Source organism: Miniopterus schreibersii, assembly GCF_964146895.1.
Source record: "Miniopterus schreibersii genome assembly, chromosome: 16".
In the NCBI taxonomy this organism is placed as follows: domain Eukaryota; kingdom Metazoa; phylum Chordata; class Mammalia; order Chiroptera; family Miniopteridae; genus Miniopterus; species Miniopterus schreibersii.
In genome coordinates, this window is record NC_138116.1 from 43,083,352 (window position 1) to 43,101,441 (window position 18,090).

An 18,090-nucleotide genomic window follows, 5' to 3' on the forward strand; every position below is an offset into this window, starting at 1 on the left:
GCTGGGGCTTCAGTAGAGCTAAAATCAGAACCAGTGTCCAGAGTTTTCTTTCCATATTTACATAATGCAATATAGCATCAGACTAGCTACAGTCCATTAGTCCACTGTGTGTGGGGTCTGAATGGCCATGGGCCATACGGGCAAATGCAAGAGAATCAAGAGAGCGTGCCCCAAACATAAAGAGTCCCAAGAACACAAGAGTGAGAAGCAACAAGAGAGAGAATTTGTTTAGAGGGTTATGTATTCCCAAATGTTTGGGAACTTGCAGTGGCCACACCCATTCTGGTGTACAATCTCTGTCCCCAAGTTTCACTGATAGGCACCTTCTCTTGTCACCCCAACTTGACTGGGCATGGGTCTGTCTTCCCTTTGTTGGATCCTTTCCCTCCCTGGGGAGTGTGAAATTGCAGCTTCCTGGTGAAGCTGCCCAAATGACATGCCTGTAATATCTGGCCTTTTCTTTGCTCCTTTCCCATTATTATTAACTAGCTAATTACAATGGTATCATAAGTACTATCTTCCTGGAGAGTGATGTGATGTTAAATGTTCATATAAAAATGTCAAACATTCCCACTTGTAGAAATTTACACCACAGAAGTACTTTTGGATATTTAGGAAGAGCTATGGACAAGAGTAACAGCAAAAATAATATAAATTAGATCATCCTTGAGAAAAAACAAGATGGTGGCGTAGGTAACAGCTGCACCCGCCGCCTCCCGCAACCACATCAAAATTACAACTAAAATACAGAACCACCATCCCTCAGAGCCTCCTGAGATCTGGCTGAACAGAAGCCCCACAACCAGGGAGCTGAAGAAGCATCGAGACTGGTAGGAGGTGCGCAGACTCGGGCGGATCTGGGCTGAATTGCAGAGATGCGGCCCCAGGCCCACACCCGGTGCCGAGGTTGAAACCCAGGAGGGAATCTCAGCAGTCGAGTTTTCCCGGAGGAGGGAAGGGGTCCCAGCCCCACAGCAGGCCCCCAGTCCAGGGCTCCAGGCTGGGAAGAGACGTCCCCACAACTCCGGGCTGTGAAACCAGCGGGGACTGTCACTGAGGGTCTCGGAGGCTGCGGGAGCCCCAGCAGCTCCTCTTAAAGGGCCCCCGCACAGACTCACTTGGACGCTCCCTCTGACCCCAGCGCCAGGCAACAGCTGGAAAGGAACCTGGGACACTCGGGGAGGAACTAACCTGCCTGAAATCCGGGAGAGAGGTGGAGGGGTGGCTTCCTCCCGGGCAGAAGAGCTGGCAGAGGCCGTTGCTCCTTTGGCGAGTCCTCCCTGCACATAGGCGGCAGGCAGGCGCCATATTTGAATCGCCAGTGCCTGACTCATGCCTTTGGCCCCGCCCTGTGATTCCCAGAGGCCCCGCCCCTCCCCACCTGCAGCTCATCCAGGCCATTTCCAGGGGCTTTTCTATGCAAGTGGCCTCTGGAGCCTCATGCTTAGGACTTTGCTAAAGTCTCTCAAACAAGCAGCAGCGGGCCCCATATGGCTTGATAAGCGGCCCCAGGCCTGGCACTAGTGGCAGCCTGCATTGGCTCATAGCTTGGCCTCTCCTGGACACCTCCAAGCCCAGCACAAGGAGCAGCCAACTACGGTTTGCTGTGTAGCTCATGCTGGGTGGCCCTGGGCAAGGCACTGGCAGAGGCTGCCTTTGCACCTCCCGGGAGGCCCCAGAGACAGTGCACCTGGTGCTCAGATTCGAACACACTGGATTACAACCCTACCACAGCCACGAGTGACACATTCAAGGAGCGCACTTGGTAAACCAAAGCTCCACTTAAGTAAATCCTGCTCCACAGGGGTGTCTCCAGCACAGCAGCTCTTTGGTTGTAGTTGCAGCTGGTCCTCACAGCTGATTGGCCTGGGGGTCAGTTCCTCCCAGGGACGCCAACAGCAACCAAGGCTCAACTTCAACAGGATAGTGCACACAGCCCACACAGGGGAATACCTAGAAGGCCCAGCTCAGGTGACTGGGGAGGCTGCACCCTACAGGACACCTACTACACAAAGCCACTCTACAAATTCCAGGAGACATAGCAGCTCTACCTAATACATAGAAACAAACACCTGGAAGCAGCCAAAATGTGGAGGCAAAGAAACATGTCACAAAGGAAAGAACAGAAGAAACCTCTAGAAGAGGAACTAAATGAAACAGATCCAAGCAAGCTAACAGAGAGTTCAGGATTTTGGTTATAAGGATGTTTAAGCAGATGGTTAGGGAAATAACTGAGAAAATCGATAACATAATAAAGTACCAATTTGAAATGAAGGCTACACGAACTGAAATGAAGAATAATTTACAGGAAATCAACAGTAGAGTAGAGGACACTGAGAATCAAATCAGCAATTTGGAACATGAGGAAACAAAAAACACCCAACCAGAAGAGCAAAAAGAAAAAAGAATCCAGAAATATGAAAATAGTATAAGGAGCCTCTGGGACAACTTCAAGAGGCCCAACATTCGTATTATTGGGGTGCCAGAAGAGGCAGAAAGAGACCAAGGAATTGAAAACCTATTTGTAAAAATAATTACAGAAAACTTCCCCTACCTGGGAAAAGAAATAGACTTTCAAGTCCAGGAAGCACAGAGGGTCCCAAAGAAGAGGAACCCAAAGAGGCCCACAGCAAGACACATCATAATTAAAAATACCAAAGGTTAAAGACAAAGAGAGAATCTTAAAAGCAGCAAGAGAAAAGCAATTAGTTACCTACAAAGGCGCACCCATACGACTGTCAGCTGATTTCTCAACAGAAACCTTGCAGGCCAGAAGGGAGTGGCATGAAATATTGAAAGTGATGAAAAACATGGAACTACAACCAAGATTGCTCTACCCAGCAAAGCTATCATTTAGAATTGAAGGTCAAATAAAGAGCTTCACAGATAAGAAAAAGCTGAAGGAGTTCATCACCATCAGACCAGCACTACAGGAAATGTTGAAGGGTCTTCTTTAAGAAGAAGCTAATGAACAAAAGAATCTGATGAACTAAAGAGATCCAGAGACACTGACACATGCAACAGACGATCATATTTCAGAGGAAAGAGGGAAGGGGGGTGGAGGGTGGGAAGAGATTAACCAAAGAAGTTATATGCATATATGCATAACCCATGGACAGTCAATAACGGGGTGAAGGCCTGGGGAGGGGGTGGGAACGAAGTGGAGGGGGTCATTTGGGGGGGGAAATGGTATACCTGTAATACTCTCAACAATAAAGATAAATTTAAAAAGTAAAAAAAAAAAATAATAATATAAACTAGGAATTTCCATGAATAGAAGAGTAGTAAAAATAAATTGTGTGTGTCCAGTAGTATGGAATACTAGACATCTGTAGGAAAGACTGGGAAAAATGTGTTCTTAGAGAAATGTCCACAAGATACAGTTGTTAAAAACAGGTCTCAACAGTGTAGATAAAGTCTACCTTTGTTTTTAAAAAATCTGTATATGTAGCCCTGGCTGGGTGGCTCAGTTCATTGGAATGTCATCCCATACACCAAAAAGGTAGTGAGTTTGATTCCTGGTCAGGGCACATACTGGGTTTCGGGTTTGATCCCTGGTAGGGGCGGATGTGGGAGGCAGCCGATTAATGTTTTTCTCTATCAGTGTTTCTCCCTTCCTCTAAAATCAATTTTTAAAAATCTGTATATGTATAAATCCATATGCTCCATTTCACTGATTCCAGGTTGCATACCCTTTTTGTGTTTTAATAGGATATGTCACCACGAGCATCTCCGATTTTATAATAGATGGCATTACGTTTAAGCACAGAAAAATGCCTGGAACCATATCCAAAACTGGACTGTGGAGGGTGGGATTAGGAAGGTTGGGGACGGCACTCTTACTACCTTGAACCCACCTTCCTTGAGTTTGCATTTGTACTATGAGCACACATCAATATGCAATATGTGAAAACAGCACAGACAAAAGACATCCCAGAGCCCACCCAGGACCGCTTTTATTCTCAAGGGGGTGACAATTCTCCTTTCCTAACTTTTTCATTTTTTCCCAGAATCCAAGCTGTCACCCAGATGCCAGGAACAACAGGGAGGAGCCGAGCCTTCCCCTCGCTGGCCCAGCCCTGGCGGCCGCAGCAGGTGCCCCGGCCGCCTGGTCTTGTTTCCTGTGGCTGATGCAGGGTATGCGTTTCTGTTCTGGACTCTGATTCGCGGGAGGCTGAGACAGGGCGACCCCAGAGATCCCTGGATCCAGCTCCCCGCGCCATGATTGAGGAGCAAAGTTTCGAAGAGGTGACGCGAGGGTTCCTGCCCCTGCCCTGGACACCAGGAGGGGGCCCTGCCGAGGTTCTCTTCCACCAGGCTCTGGGCGGACGAGCCCGGAAGTAAGGCTGCCTCGACCCCAAGGCGCGCAGCTCCGCCCTCTGCCTGGCGACCCGCTGCGCTCCAGGGCGGTGCGCAACCCGGCCTCCACCTTGGGGCCTTCACGGTGCCACTGAACAGGAAGCGCAGAGGACTGTTCTTGGGTGGGCTGGGCTCAGACACAAGCTCTTCCCTCCCCTTCCCCGTCACCCTCAGCGTGTCGGTCTTCACCTCCGGTTTACCCTTTCACGGCTGCAGAGCCCACAGCTCTGGACACGAGTTTCCGCAGTGCAGAGGTCACAGCAGGAGGGGAGGGGCGGCCCAACGCGCGCCCACGCCCCTCCTTACACCCCGTTGGCCAGCACGAGTCACGTGCCCATCCCTTAGCCCAATCACTGGCGAAGGGGACCGGGACTGTCTGATTGGCTTAGAGCAGCCCCGCCCACCCTGGGGAGTGCGTGTTGCGGCTGCGCCGAGGCTCGCAGCCGCCTGGAGGGGCTCCGCTGACGGACGGTTCTGAAGGTCCCCGAGCACTCCTCGGCCTCCTCAGACGATGGGCTTTGCAAACCACACTGGTGACAAGTGGCTTTTTCCACCCGAGGTCGCTGAAACGAACTCCAGGAACAAGGCCTCGTTTCCGGCGGAGGACCAGAGCCATCTCCAGAGCCATCGCCGGGACCTCGTGGACGTGCAGCAAGCCTCCCAGGGGGAGAGGGTTGTTCTCCCGCCCGCGAGGGGAGAGGCCTGGGCTGGGGCCTCCTCCACCCCGGCGCCCGCAAGGGCCCCGAGGCTGCAGGCGGCCCCTGGCCGAACCCAGGGCGGAGTGAGCAGAGTTCTGCGCCATCTTGGGGCCGCACAGGCCGGGCGAGCGGAGACGCGGAGCAGGTGCCCAGGTTTGATTTCCGTGCCCCTCACCTTGTTCCCTCGCCGCCCAGTGCTTCAGCCACCTGCCCTCCCTGGGCCTGCCGCGGCCCAGAGCCACCCGGCGCCGCGCTTCCCCGGTTCAGGAGCCCTCCCCGCATCCTTTCCGGCCACGTGAGATCTGACACCTGACCACACACTGGGCAGAACCAGCGTGTGCGAGAAAAGCGTCCGTGCCCTTTTCTTACTAAGGACCGCGGCAGACCCGTCCCCGCCGCGGGCCGCTGTGGACGTTGGCGGCGGGCAGCTGGGTGAGCCGCTCCGCCGCCCACGGGCGAGGGTGGCGCCGGCGCCGCTTCCTCCCCTCTGCCCAGCACGTTACAAGCCGGGCGGCTGGCCACTGCGGATCGGCTTTGGAGAAATGTCCGTTCAAATCCTTTGCCCATTGCAAAAGTTGAATTATTTGTCTTTCTATCATTGAGTTATAAATTTTCCTTATATATTCTGGATCCTAGCCTTATCAGATATGTGATTTGCCGATAGTTTCTCCCATTTTTGTCTTTTTTGGGGGTTAACATTTGTAGGAGCTTTATTTGTACAACCAAAACTAGAAACTCAAATGTTTATCAACAGGTGAATGAGAAATGATGGTACATCGTTACAGTGGACTCCTACTTAGCAATAGAAAAGGAATGAATTACACACACACGGATAAATCTCCAAATGATGATGAGTGAAAGACAAACTAAAAGTGTAAGTATGGTGCAAGCAGTTGAGGTTTTACTTCCCAGCAATTGTCATCAGTATTGGCTCAAATAATCTCATAAAAATTCAAAAAAGTGTAAATGCGGTATGATTCCATTTTTACATAATTATAGAAAATTCAAACTAATCTAGAGTGACAAAGCCAATCAGTGATTGCCTGGGGACAAGAGGAATAGCTTAGAGGAATTATAAAAGAGCACAAGGAAACTTTCTGGGGGGGGGGGGTATATCATTACCTTGACTGAAGGTGCTTCATGGATGTATTCCTGTGTTAGACGGTGCACATCTATTCCCAACTCTGTGTAGAGGAGTCATGTTGATAGATGGGACTTGGCCGTGGGGAAAGTTTTTACACCACGGAAACAGGCAAATGCTGCTACAAAATCAGGGCTTTTTCTCAACAGCTGATTGTTAAACATTTATCAGCCCACCGCTTGCTATAACACACATAAACAAAAGTCACTGGAATTCTTAATTTTTAACTGTGCAAAAGAATTCTGAGAACCACTAGGCTAAAAACTCGCCTTTATCAAGCTAGAAAGTATCATGAGGGAGAAAAAGAAAAACATTTCAGACACTTACTCCCATCAAGAAAGACATTGTTTCACAGAGACACACTTCAGTCATCTGACCAAACGCTGCCACCGCCTGTCTCCCAGGAGGCTCACTCTTGACAGTCTTTCCCCACAACCAGGAGGGTTTGGGTTGACTCTTTAGCTCCTTCTTAAAAGCTGCAGTGGGGGCTCCCATCTCTAGCAAACACCAAGAATCCATCACCTTGCTTCCTACAGCTTCGCACAGACCGAAAACGAGCGTGCCAGACCAGTTTCCACATGGTGGGTTTCAGCCTAGCAATGAGATAAGCGCTTTGCGACAGAATACATTGGTGTTAGGTGAACCAACCACCAGAATACCCATATCTGATACTCTACCAACTGCTCTGAGGCAATCCGAGTATGAAACAAGGTTTAGAGCCACTCCCTTCTGCTCTTCAATGCTGGCCTGAGTCCTGCTTGACTATATAATGTAATGCAGAGAATATCAGCGGACTCCAGCTTCAGCATCTCAACAGAGTTCCCAGGAAGGAAAACGGATGAAATTAAAAGAGGGAGGGAGGGAGGGAGGGAGGGAGGGAGGGAGGGAGGGAGGGAGGGAGGGAGGGAGGGAGGGAGGGAAGGAAAGGAAAGGAAAGGAAAGGAACGAAAGGGAAGGGAGGGAAGGCAGGGGAGGGGAGGGAGGGAGGGAGGGAGGGAGGGAGGAAGGAAGGAAGGAAGGAAGGAAGGAAGGAAGGAAGGAAGGAGGAAGGAAGGAAGGAAGGAAGGAAGGAAGGAAGGAAGGAAGGAAGGAAGGAAGGAATTCTGCAGAAACATACCTTCCTATTTCATGACACATTGGAAACATAAACCTTAGGGCTTTTTCACCTCCACTGATCTGATCACTTCTGGCTAAAAATGGATAGTTGCTGTTGAATCTCAGCTGCCTTCCTCAGGTCTATGTCTGAATACACGATCATTTCTTCAGTGCCAGCTTTAGTGAGGATCTTCCCCCAGGGATTCCCCAGGCAACAGAGGAGGCTTTGTCATCCCAGGCAGGAGAATCTGTGGCCACATACACCTGATTATCAACAGCCTGGCCTCACTGAAGCAACTCCTAGGGGACTGGTCCAATGGTTAAATTAACAGCTCCAGGATATACCAACAGTTGGGAGCCTCTCCGCGCACAGATCTGTGGGAGCTCTGCAAAGTGGAGGTCGTGGCAGATGCCCAGGCCCAAACTGCAGTAAGGAGTCTCCAATATGGAAAAACTATCATCAGGACTCAATGTTTGAGAGTCTTGAAATGTAATTTTCCCAGGAACATCAATGTCAAACTGATGGAGCCTTTTTTGCTTTACCAGTAAAGTTCCAAACACAGTGCAGGTGTCATATAATTTCCCAGCATCCTCTCTGGAATGAACCTCCAATGAGAGAGATGCTGCCCTCCTTCGCTACTTCAGAGAGTGTGTGGATTCACCGGAAATTTTCTCTGCATATTTAAGAAAATAGTTTGTGCCATATGGAGAATCAAAACATTCTGGCAGAGGAACTATTCTGGCTCCTTCCGGATAAGACCACAGTCTCGAGTGACATGATCTGATTTGATGGAAGAAACCTGAAGTTGGATGAAGGCCAAGTGGAAAGTGGCTGCGGCTCCCCTGGAAGCTCTGTGCTGAGGCAGTTTCAGCTGAGGCATCTGGGCCCACCCAGGTAGCTGTGTGGGGCAGGCTAAAGCCCTGTCCTAAGATCCCATTTTGTCTTTTCACTATCTCGATGTACAAAAAGTTTTAATGTACAAAAGTTTTAAGTTTTGATAAAGTCCAATTTATCTATTTTTTATTTGGTTAGTTGAGCATTTGGTGTCATATCTTAGAAATTGTTGCCTAATCCAAGATAACAATATTTATACCTATGTATTCTTCTAAGAATTTTATAGTTGTGGCTCTTACATTTAGGGTTTTGACCCATTTCGAGTTAATGTTTGTATGTGGTATGATATAGGGGTCTAAATTCATTCTTTTGCATGTGGATACCCAGTTGTCCCAATCCCATCTGTTGAAAAGGCTATTCTTTTCCTCACTGAATTGTCATGGGACCTTTGTTAAATAGCAATTGACCATAATGTAATGGTTTCTTTCTGGACTTTCAATTTTATTCCATTGATCTATATGTCTGCCTTGCGCCAGCACCACAATGTCTTGATTACTGCAGATTTGTACCGATTTTATTTTGAAATCAGGAAGTATTAGTTCTCCAACTTTTTCTTTTTTCAAGATTATTTTGGCTCTTCTGGATCTCCTGCATTTCCATATAAATTTTAGGAATAGCTAGTCAATTTTTGCAAAGAAATCAGCAGGAATTTTTTTTTTTTAATATTTTTTATTGCCCGGCCAGGCGTGGCTCAGCGGTTGAGCATTGACTACTATCCAGGAAATCGTGGTTCAATTCCCGGTCAGGGCACGTGCCCGGGTTGTGGGCTCGATCAATGACTCTCTCATCATTGATGTTTCTATCTATCTCTCCCTCTCCCTCCCTCTCTCTGAAATGGATAAAGATATATAAAAGTTTTAAAAATTTTATTGATTTTTAGACAGAGGAAGAGAGGGAGGGAGGGAGAGGGAGAGAGAGAGGGAGCGAGAACATCGATGTAAGAGAGAAACTTCTATTGGCTGCTTCCTGCACACACCCCGACTGGGGATCAAATCCACAACCTAACTGGGTGGGAATCGAATCCACTTCCTTTCAGTGCACAGGGCGATGCTTCACCACTGAGCCACACTGGCCAGCACTAGAAGTCAGCAAGGATTTTGAAAGAGATAGTATTGAATATGTAGATCAATTCAAGTAGTACTACCATCTCAACAATATTAAATCTTCCAATGCATGAACATGGAATATCTTTTCATTTATTTAGGTGTTCTTAATTTCTTTCAGTGATGTTTTATAGTTTTCATTGTACAAGACTTGCACTTCTTTAAATTTATTCCTAGTAACTTTTTTCTTTTGGATAAATGAAATTTTCTTAATTTCACTTTTGGGTTGTTCATTGCTATTGAATAAAAATACAATTGATTTAACTTTCAGTTAAGATGGCAGAGTAGTAAAGGTGGTACTCACACCCTCCCACAACCACATCAAATTGACAACAAAGCTACGGAACAACCATAATTCAGAACCACCTGAAATCTAGCTGAACAGAAGTCCTATAATAAAGGATATACAGGAGAAGCCACATGGAGTTTGGTAAGAGGGGTGGAGACATGGAACTAGCTGGTCCCACAACCAGTGTGGTGGTTAAAAATCTGGAGGAATATCTCAGCTTCAGAGGTCCCTCTGAGGAGTGACAGGTCCCAGCCCCACCCCAGGCTCCCAGTCCAGGGTTCCAGTGCCAGGAAGAGAAGTCTCCATAACTTCTGGCTGTAAAAACCAGTGGGGGCCATAGCTGAGTAAGATGAAGGGCTGCTAGAGTCCCAGAAATGCCTCTTAAGAGGCCCATGGGGCAGCAGCTCAAAAGGGGCCAGGAACACTCATGGAGGAACTAAATTATCTGGTGTTGGGGCAAGGGCTAGAGGGGCAGCTTTCTCCCAGACAGAAGTTCTGGTAGAGACCATTGCTCCTTTGCTGAGCACTCCCCCACAGAGCCAGCAGGCAGGCACCATATCTGAGTCTCAATCAACCTGGCTATCACTGTTCACCAGAGTCTGGTGATTCCCTGAGACCTTGCCCCACCCAACATGTGGGGCCACACAAGCTGCTTCCAGTGGCTTTTCCATAAAAACAGCCTGTTTTGGCTTATGCTGTGAATTTCCTAAAATATCTCAAAGGTACACAAACATCTTACAAGCAGCATCTAGTGTCTGTGTGCCCCAGGCCCAGCACCAGCACCAATCAGCCTTGGTTCATAGCTTGGCCTCTTCTGGGCACCTCCAAGCCCAGCACAAGTAGCAGCCAACCACAGATTGCTTTGTAGCTCAAGCTGGGTGGCCCTGCGCAGGGCACAGGCAGCAGCTGATCTTGGCCTGCGCCTCCTGGGAGGCCTGAGAGGCAGCACACAGTGCACAGTTTCAGACCACACCAGAGCATCACCCCACCACCTCCACATACGGCACACTCCAGGGGCAGACTGGTTGGACACCGGAGCCTACCAAAGTGAGTCCTGCTCTGTGGGGTCGGCTTCTGCACAGCAGATCCTCTGTTATGGTACTAGTCAGTCCTCATAGCCAATCAGCCTGGGGGGTAAATCCCTCCCATTGACGTGCCAACATCCATCAAGACTTAACTACAACAGGAGGTTGCACATGGCTCACATGGCGGTAGTGCACCCGGAGTGCTTAGCTCAGTTGATGGGAGGCAATGCCACTGTGCCACTCACTACATAAGACCACCCTACCAAGACCAAGAGACATAGCAGCTCTACATAACACACAGAAACAAACACAGGGAGGCAGCCAAAAAAGGAGACAAAAAGAAACACGTCCCAAAGGAAATAACAGAACAAAACTCCAGAAAAAGAACTAAACAAGATGGAGACAAGCAGTCTACCAGATGCAGAGTTCAAAACACTGGTTATAAGGATGCTCAGTGATCATAGGGGGAGAGTGGATGAGCTTAGTGAGAACTTCAACAGAGAGAGAGGAAGCATAAACATGGAGATAAAAACACAAAGAACTGCCCTAGCCAGTTTGGCTCAGTGGTTAGATGTCAGCCCATGGACTGAAGGGTCTTAGGTTCGATTCTGGCCAAGGGCACGTACCTTGGTTGCAGACTCAATCCCCAGCCCCAGTCAGGGCATGTGTGGGAGGCAACCAATTGATGTGTCTCTCACATAGATTATTTCTCTCTCTCTCTCTCTTCCCCCACTCTCTCTTCCACTATCTTCGGGTGAGGATTAACACACACACACACACACACACACACACACACACACACAGAACTAGTCAGAAATGAAAAATATAATAACTGAAATGAAGAATACATTAGAGGTAATCAACAGTAGATTAGATGAAGCAGAGGGCTGAATTAGCAATTTGGACAATAAAGTAGCAAAAACACCCAATCAGAACAGTCAAAAAAAAAAAAAATCCAAAAAAAATTGAATAGTTTAAAGGGCTTCTGGAACAACTTCAAGCATACCAATATTCGCATCATAGGGGTAACCAGTGGGAAAGAGAGCAAGGAATGGAAAATCTATTTGAAGAAATAATGATGGAAAACTTCCATAACCTGGTAAAGAAAAGAGACATACAAGTCCATGAAGCACAGAGAGTTGCAAACAAGATGAATCCAAAGAGGCCCTCACCAAGACATATAATTAAAAATGCCAAAGGTTAAGTAAAGACAAGGAGAGAATTTTAAAAGCAGCAAGAGAAAAGCAGTTAGTTACCTATAAGGAAGCTCTCATAAGACTGTCAGCTGATTTCTCAACAGAAACTTTGCAGGCCAGAGGGGATTGGTAAAATATAGTGAACATGATCAAAATCAAGGACCTACAACCAAGATTACCCAGCAAAGCTATCATTCAGAAATGAACAAACAATTAAAGAGCTTCCCAGGCAAGAAAAAGCTAAAGGAATTTATCACCATCAAACCAGCATTAATATATATATTTTTAAATATGTCTTTATTGACTTCAGAGAGAGGAAGGGAGATGGAGAGAGAGATAGAAACATCAATGATAAGAGAGCCATTGATTGGCTGCCTCCTGCATGTCCCCTACTGGGGATTGAACCCACAACCTGGGTATGTGCCCTCACTGGGAATTGAACTGCGATCCCCTGAATCCTAGGTCAATGCTCGACCCGGCCGGGCAACATTTCTTGATAATAAAGGAACTTCTTTAAGAAGAAAAAGCTGCAGGCCCCACCCAGTCATGATGGTCCATGGCTTCCAGAGCAGCCACCAGGACTTCTCCTTTAGGTCCTGGAAGCTGACAGTGGCCAACACCCACATCATGTGGAGAGTGGACGTGGAGAAGTTGATGAATTACATGTGACATCTCTCCCCAAAATGATGTTTGGAGACAACGTGGTTTAAGAATCCAGTATGGTTCTGGCTCTGGGATTGAGTTTAATGCTTACGTGCATTCAGATGTGTAAACGACTACCAAGGAGTGCTTTAAGAAGCCTGTATGGAAAAGTGGCAGGAAAGCAGGAAAGAGGGTGAATGCTCAAGGAGGTTATTAAGCCGTACAGTTGGACTTAAGTTAAATGTTGTACCTACAATAGATCATACAGATAGAAATTGAAAGCCAGAGAACAGAGTAAGTTTTTTGAAGAACTCCTGTTTGGGGATGAACTTCATGATTATGGAGTTTCAAGTCTTAGTTTGAAATTAGAATAATGCCTTCCAGCTTTTTTTTTTTTTTTCTGTTGTGGGTTTTCTTGAGAATCAATGGTATGCTTATCAGAAAAATGATACATGACTTTATCACGAAGCCAACAGGATCTACGTGTTACAAGAATGGACATCATAATAGAGCTAAAATTGCTAATTTAATACATGTTTCACCTTCCTCTTCATAGAACCTAATGAAATATAACAACATTTACAAATCAGTTTGTGAGAAGCTCATATTTCCAGAAAGAATTGATCATAACTCTGCAGTCACAAGAAAATGTACCTGTGGAACAGAGTGTGATATACCACATACTCACCGTGGAATCTAATGGAGACCTTGGCTCTGTGGACAGGGGTATTTTTATTATGAGAATTAATTGCCTTGTCTATGTGATTTCTGTAGCCTTAAAGGAAAATAAAAGATTGTCGCAGGCAGATTCCACTCAAAAAAAAAAAAAAAAAAAAAAAGGAAGAAAGAAGAAAAATAGGTAAAATATATGAATAATAAAATGGCAATAACTAGATATTTAGCAACAATACCTTTAAATGCAAATGGAGTAGATGCTCCAAACAAAAGACAGAGGGCGACTGAAGGGATAGGAGAATGAGACCCTTATCTGTGCTGCCTACAGGAGACCCACTTGAGGTTGAAAGACACACAGAATTAAAGATATTTCTTGAAAATAGAAACAAACAAAAAAAGCTGGGTTAGCAATACTTACACCAGACAAAATAGACTTTAAAACAAAGGTTATAACAAGAAACAAAGAAGAACCCAACAACTTAACTTCTGGGTATTTATCCAAAGAAACCCAAAACATTAAGTCAAAAAGACATATGCATCCATGTCTACTGCAGCATTATTTACAAATAGCCAAGACATGGAAGCAACCTCAATAGATGAATGGGTAAAGAAGGGTGCTTGTGTACAATGGAATAAGAATGAAATCTTGCATCTGCAACAGCATGGATGGACCTAGAGGGTATTGTGCTGAGTGAAATAAGTCAGACAGAGAAAGACAAGTGCCAGATGATTTCACTTATATGTGAAATCTAAAAAACAAAATAAATGAACAAGCAGAACAGAAACAGACTCAGGTACAGAGAACATTGTGACAGTTGCCAGATGGGAGGGGGTTCGGGGACAGGTGAAAAAGGTGAAGGGATTGAGAAGTACAGACTGGTAGTTACAGCACAGTCATGGGGATGTAACGCACAGCACAGGGAATATAGTCAATAATATTGTGATAACTATGTATGGAGTCAGATGAGTACTAGATTTATCAGGGTGATCAGTTCATGTTATATAAATGTGTAATCACTGGGATGTATACCTGACACTAATATAATATTGTACATCTTCTCTAATTGAAAAATTATTTTAAGAAATTACTGAACCTTTCTGTGCTTCAGTTTCCTTGTCTGTAAAATGCCCTAGTGTTTACTTCAGCCAGTGGTGTCCAAGCCCTTTGAGTCAGAAACTTACTCAGCCCCTGGGTTTGAGTTTCCAGGTACAATAATGCCAGGCTTTATCACCCATTAACTGGGGCTTGTATAGAAGCCTGGTTCCCATTCCACGCAACACGTCATAACATGGCCTGCCGCTGCCACCACTGCCTTGGAGGGGGACAGCTCTAGTCTGCAAGAGTGGCTTTGGCTTGTTCTTGAGTGGGGTGGCTGCATTTTGGTACCACATGACACCCCATCTTTGCTGACTGGTCAGGGATAGGAACCTGACCAAGGGCAGATAACCATTGGTCAATTAGTCACCTGTGAGAGGATCTGGTATGAAAAACAGTATCCAAACGGGCAGGATGGGGAGGCCCCATGGCAGGCCTGATTCTTTAGCTTGTAATTACAGCTAAGAAATACAAAAAGATTCCACTGATTGTTAGGAGGACATAGAAAAGATTACTGTTGTGGGTAGAACAATGGCCTCCAAAGATGCCCACACCCTAGTCCCTGGAACCTCTGGATAGGTTATCTTACATAGCAAAAGGGACTCTGAAGCTGGAATTAAGGGACTGGGCCTTGAGACAGGGAGAATAGCCTAATTGCCCAGATAGGCTCAATTTAATCCTATGGGTCCTTTAATCAGAGAGCTCTTCCCAGCTGCAGAGAGCCAGAGGGAGATGTGACTGCAGAGGAATGGCCAGGGAGATGCAACAGCTGGCTTTGAAGATGAAGGAGAGGGGCCATGAGCCAAGGAAAGCGGGATGACCTCCAGAAGGTGACAGTCAATGAAATGGATTCACCCCTAGAGCCTCCAGAAAAGGGTTGCAGCCCTGTCAAGACCTTGATTTTAACAGTGAGATGAGTGTCAGACTTCTGCCCCCAGAACTGTAAGATAATACTTTTGTGTTGTTCGGAGCCACTAAGTTTGTGGTCTTTTGTTACAGCGGCAACAGGAGACTAATATAATAATGTAGCACAGGCTTTCAGGAACGCAGCACTAGAGGGAGGACCCTGACCCGAGCTTTGAGAGGGGGGCACCGGAAAAGTACTTCCTTGGGCCTCAGCAGATCTGAACTTTGAGAGTTGCATTTCTTTAAGCAGTTAGGATCTGAAGTCAGTGTTGAAGTTGAAAATCTCTGTGTCAAAGTTACCCTTAAACTCCTTAAAGAGATACCATCTTGAATGTCTACAAATTCTCTCTCAAATGAGCACAACATGATCAAGTTTTCCTGAAGGAATGAGTTGAGCATCAGATGGAGTAGTTGGCTTGCAGTCAGGAGCCATACTGTACCCCAAACAAGCAAACAAATATAGCCTTAACGCTGAAGTCACACTAAAAACATGTAAGATACTCACACAGTGACTGTCCCATAGGAACAGAGGCAGCTGGAGGGAACAGCATATGTCTTCCCCCACCCTGCTTGCTCTGGGGCACAAGGTCACTGGCTAGAATGGAAGGTAGATATAGTCATACTTTCTTTTTTAAAAAACATTTTTTATTGATTTTAGAGAGGAAGGGCGAGGGAGAGAAACATCGATGTGAGAGCAAAGCATTGATCAGTTGCCTCCTGCAAGCCCGGAACTGAATCGGCCGCCCTTCAGTGCACGGGACAATGCACAACTGACACACACTGGCAGACCACTTTATTATTTTTATCTCAATTTTTTTTACACAAACATAAGTGGTTGACTTTGTGGGAATTAAACATGAGTCTGAAATATCTCCCCAGGATGAGTTGGCTCGCTTTCCCGCTGCCATGAGCGTCCCCAGGCCTGAGATAGCCTGTCTGGGTCTGTTCCTGACAACAGAAGAGCCCACTGAAGTCCTATTGGCCCAAGAATATCCAAGACTGACTTGATTCTGCCAGATGTGTCTTCTAGGATAAGACTTCTCAAAAGATGGCCAAGCTTCCTGAGGTCAGGTGGGACAGTAAAGGAAAGCTGTGGCTTTCTCACGTTCCATTTTGTTCTGCTTCATTTTTCTGATATAAGGTTAATGATGCAGTTTAAGGAGTGGTATAAACAGTAACCCAGATGGATACGTGGGCAGAGTGATGGGGTTTCTTGGCCAACCTTGCTAGGTGTCCAGACTAAATATTTTATGGATTATATTTCATATTTTAGAGAAATCTAAACTGAGGTTTTCATAGTGCAGGTGAGTTAGACCAAACTAACTTAAAGAGTTTTGGAGGCTGAGATTCTGCAAGGAAATGTATTGAGTCATTTTTACTTGTGATGACAGAAGTCGCTAATCATCAGAGAGATGCAAAGTAAAACCACAATGAGGTATCACCTCACACCTGTCAGAATGGCTCCATCAACAAATCAACAAAGAACAAGTGTTGGCGAGGGTGTGGGGAAAGGGGAACCTCGTGCACTGCTGGTGGGAATGCAGACTGGAACAGCCACTGTGGAAAATAGTATGGAGTTCCCCAAAAAATTAAAAATGGAGCTGCCTTATGACCCAGGGATCCCATTTCTGGGAATTTATCCTAAAAATCCCGAAACACTGATTTGAAAGTAAGTATGTACCCCTATGTTCACTGCAGTGTTATTTACAATAGCCAAGATTTGGAGGCCACCCAAGTAGATGAGTAGATAAAAAAGCTGTGGTACATTTACGCAATGGACTACTACTCAGCCATAAAAAGGAAATCGTACCTTCTGCAACGGCATGGATGGAACTGGAGAGCATAATGTTAAGTGATATAAGCCAGTCAGAGAAAGACAAGTACAGTATGATTTCACTTATATGTGGAATCTAACGAACAAAACAAACAAAATAGGAACAGACTCATAGAGAACAGACTGACAGTTGTCAGAGGGGAGGGGGTTTGGGGGCTGGGTGAAAAATGTGTAGGGATTAAGGAAAAAAAACCCCAACAACTCATAGACACAGACAACGGTGTGGTGATGACCACAGGGAAAGGGGGTGGGGGAGGCAGAAGAGGGTATGGGGGGATAAATGGTGAAGGAAGGAGACTTGACTCGGGGTGGTGAACATACACTATACAGATGGTGTATTATAGGATTATACACCTGAAACCTATATAATTTTACTAACCAATGTCACCCCAATAAATTCAAATAAAAATATTTAAATCAAGGACAAATGACGAAGATCTTCAGGCAATCTGGTTTCAAGTTTCTCCCCAAGGGCCTTTCCCATCTGCAGTCCCAGGACTTTCCCATCCAGCTGGAAAGCGCTGGGCACGACTGCTCACAGGCTGCCCTGAGCCTGAGACTGGGCTGCTGCGCAGGCTTCTGTTCCCCAGAGTTCGGTGTGGAATTCCGAGTCAGAACGAGAGTTCACGGCAGCTGGATGTTCCCACCAATTAAGCAAAGTGTACCCAGCAGTGACTTTACGGAAGGCTGCAGTCTCATGAGCAAGTAACTCCGCAGTCTGCCTGCAGGGAGCAGCCTGGGGGGTGCCGGGAGCAGCCGCGGCCCACGGCCCGGAGCCGCTAGTTCTCCGTGGCAGCTTAGAGCCACTATCCACAGACCTGTGACCACAGATGCCGCTGCGCATCAGGCCCCGCTGGGAATCTCTTGCCCGATACCTGATTGAACACATCTGAGCCATTACATTGGACACGACTGTCCGGGGACGTGTTCATTCAGAGGCGGCCGGGCCTCCCTGATGGGCCCCAGTGGGACGCTGTGGAGGGATCAGTTTGCAAGTGCAGAGACACTGGCCATCCACCCAATGCCCGTGCGTGTGTGTGTGTCCGTGTGTCTGTCCACGTGAGCTTATGCGTGGGAGCAGACTGAGCAGCGGGACATGGCTGCAGGTAATCAGATGTTGAACCAACAAGACCTGT

General features: G+C 46.7%; 2 pseudogenes across 2 annotated transcripts; one reads left to right on the top strand and one right to left on the bottom strand.

Moving 5' to 3' along the window:
- Positions 1 to 7,378: 7,378 nt before the first annotated feature.
- On the bottom strand, positions 7,379 to 8,174 carry LOC308546654 (omega-amidase NIT2 pseudogene; annotated as a pseudogene). Its single transcript has one exon. The product of its transcript is annotated as an omega-amidase NIT2 pseudogene (transcript).
- A 4,173-nt stretch (positions 8,175 to 12,347) lies between these two features.
- On the top strand, positions 12,348 to 13,016 carry LOC308569089 (TIP41-like protein pseudogene; annotated as a pseudogene). The gene has a single exon. The product of its transcript is annotated as a TIP41-like protein pseudogene (transcript).
- Positions 13,017 to 18,090: the final 5,074 nt, after the last annotated feature.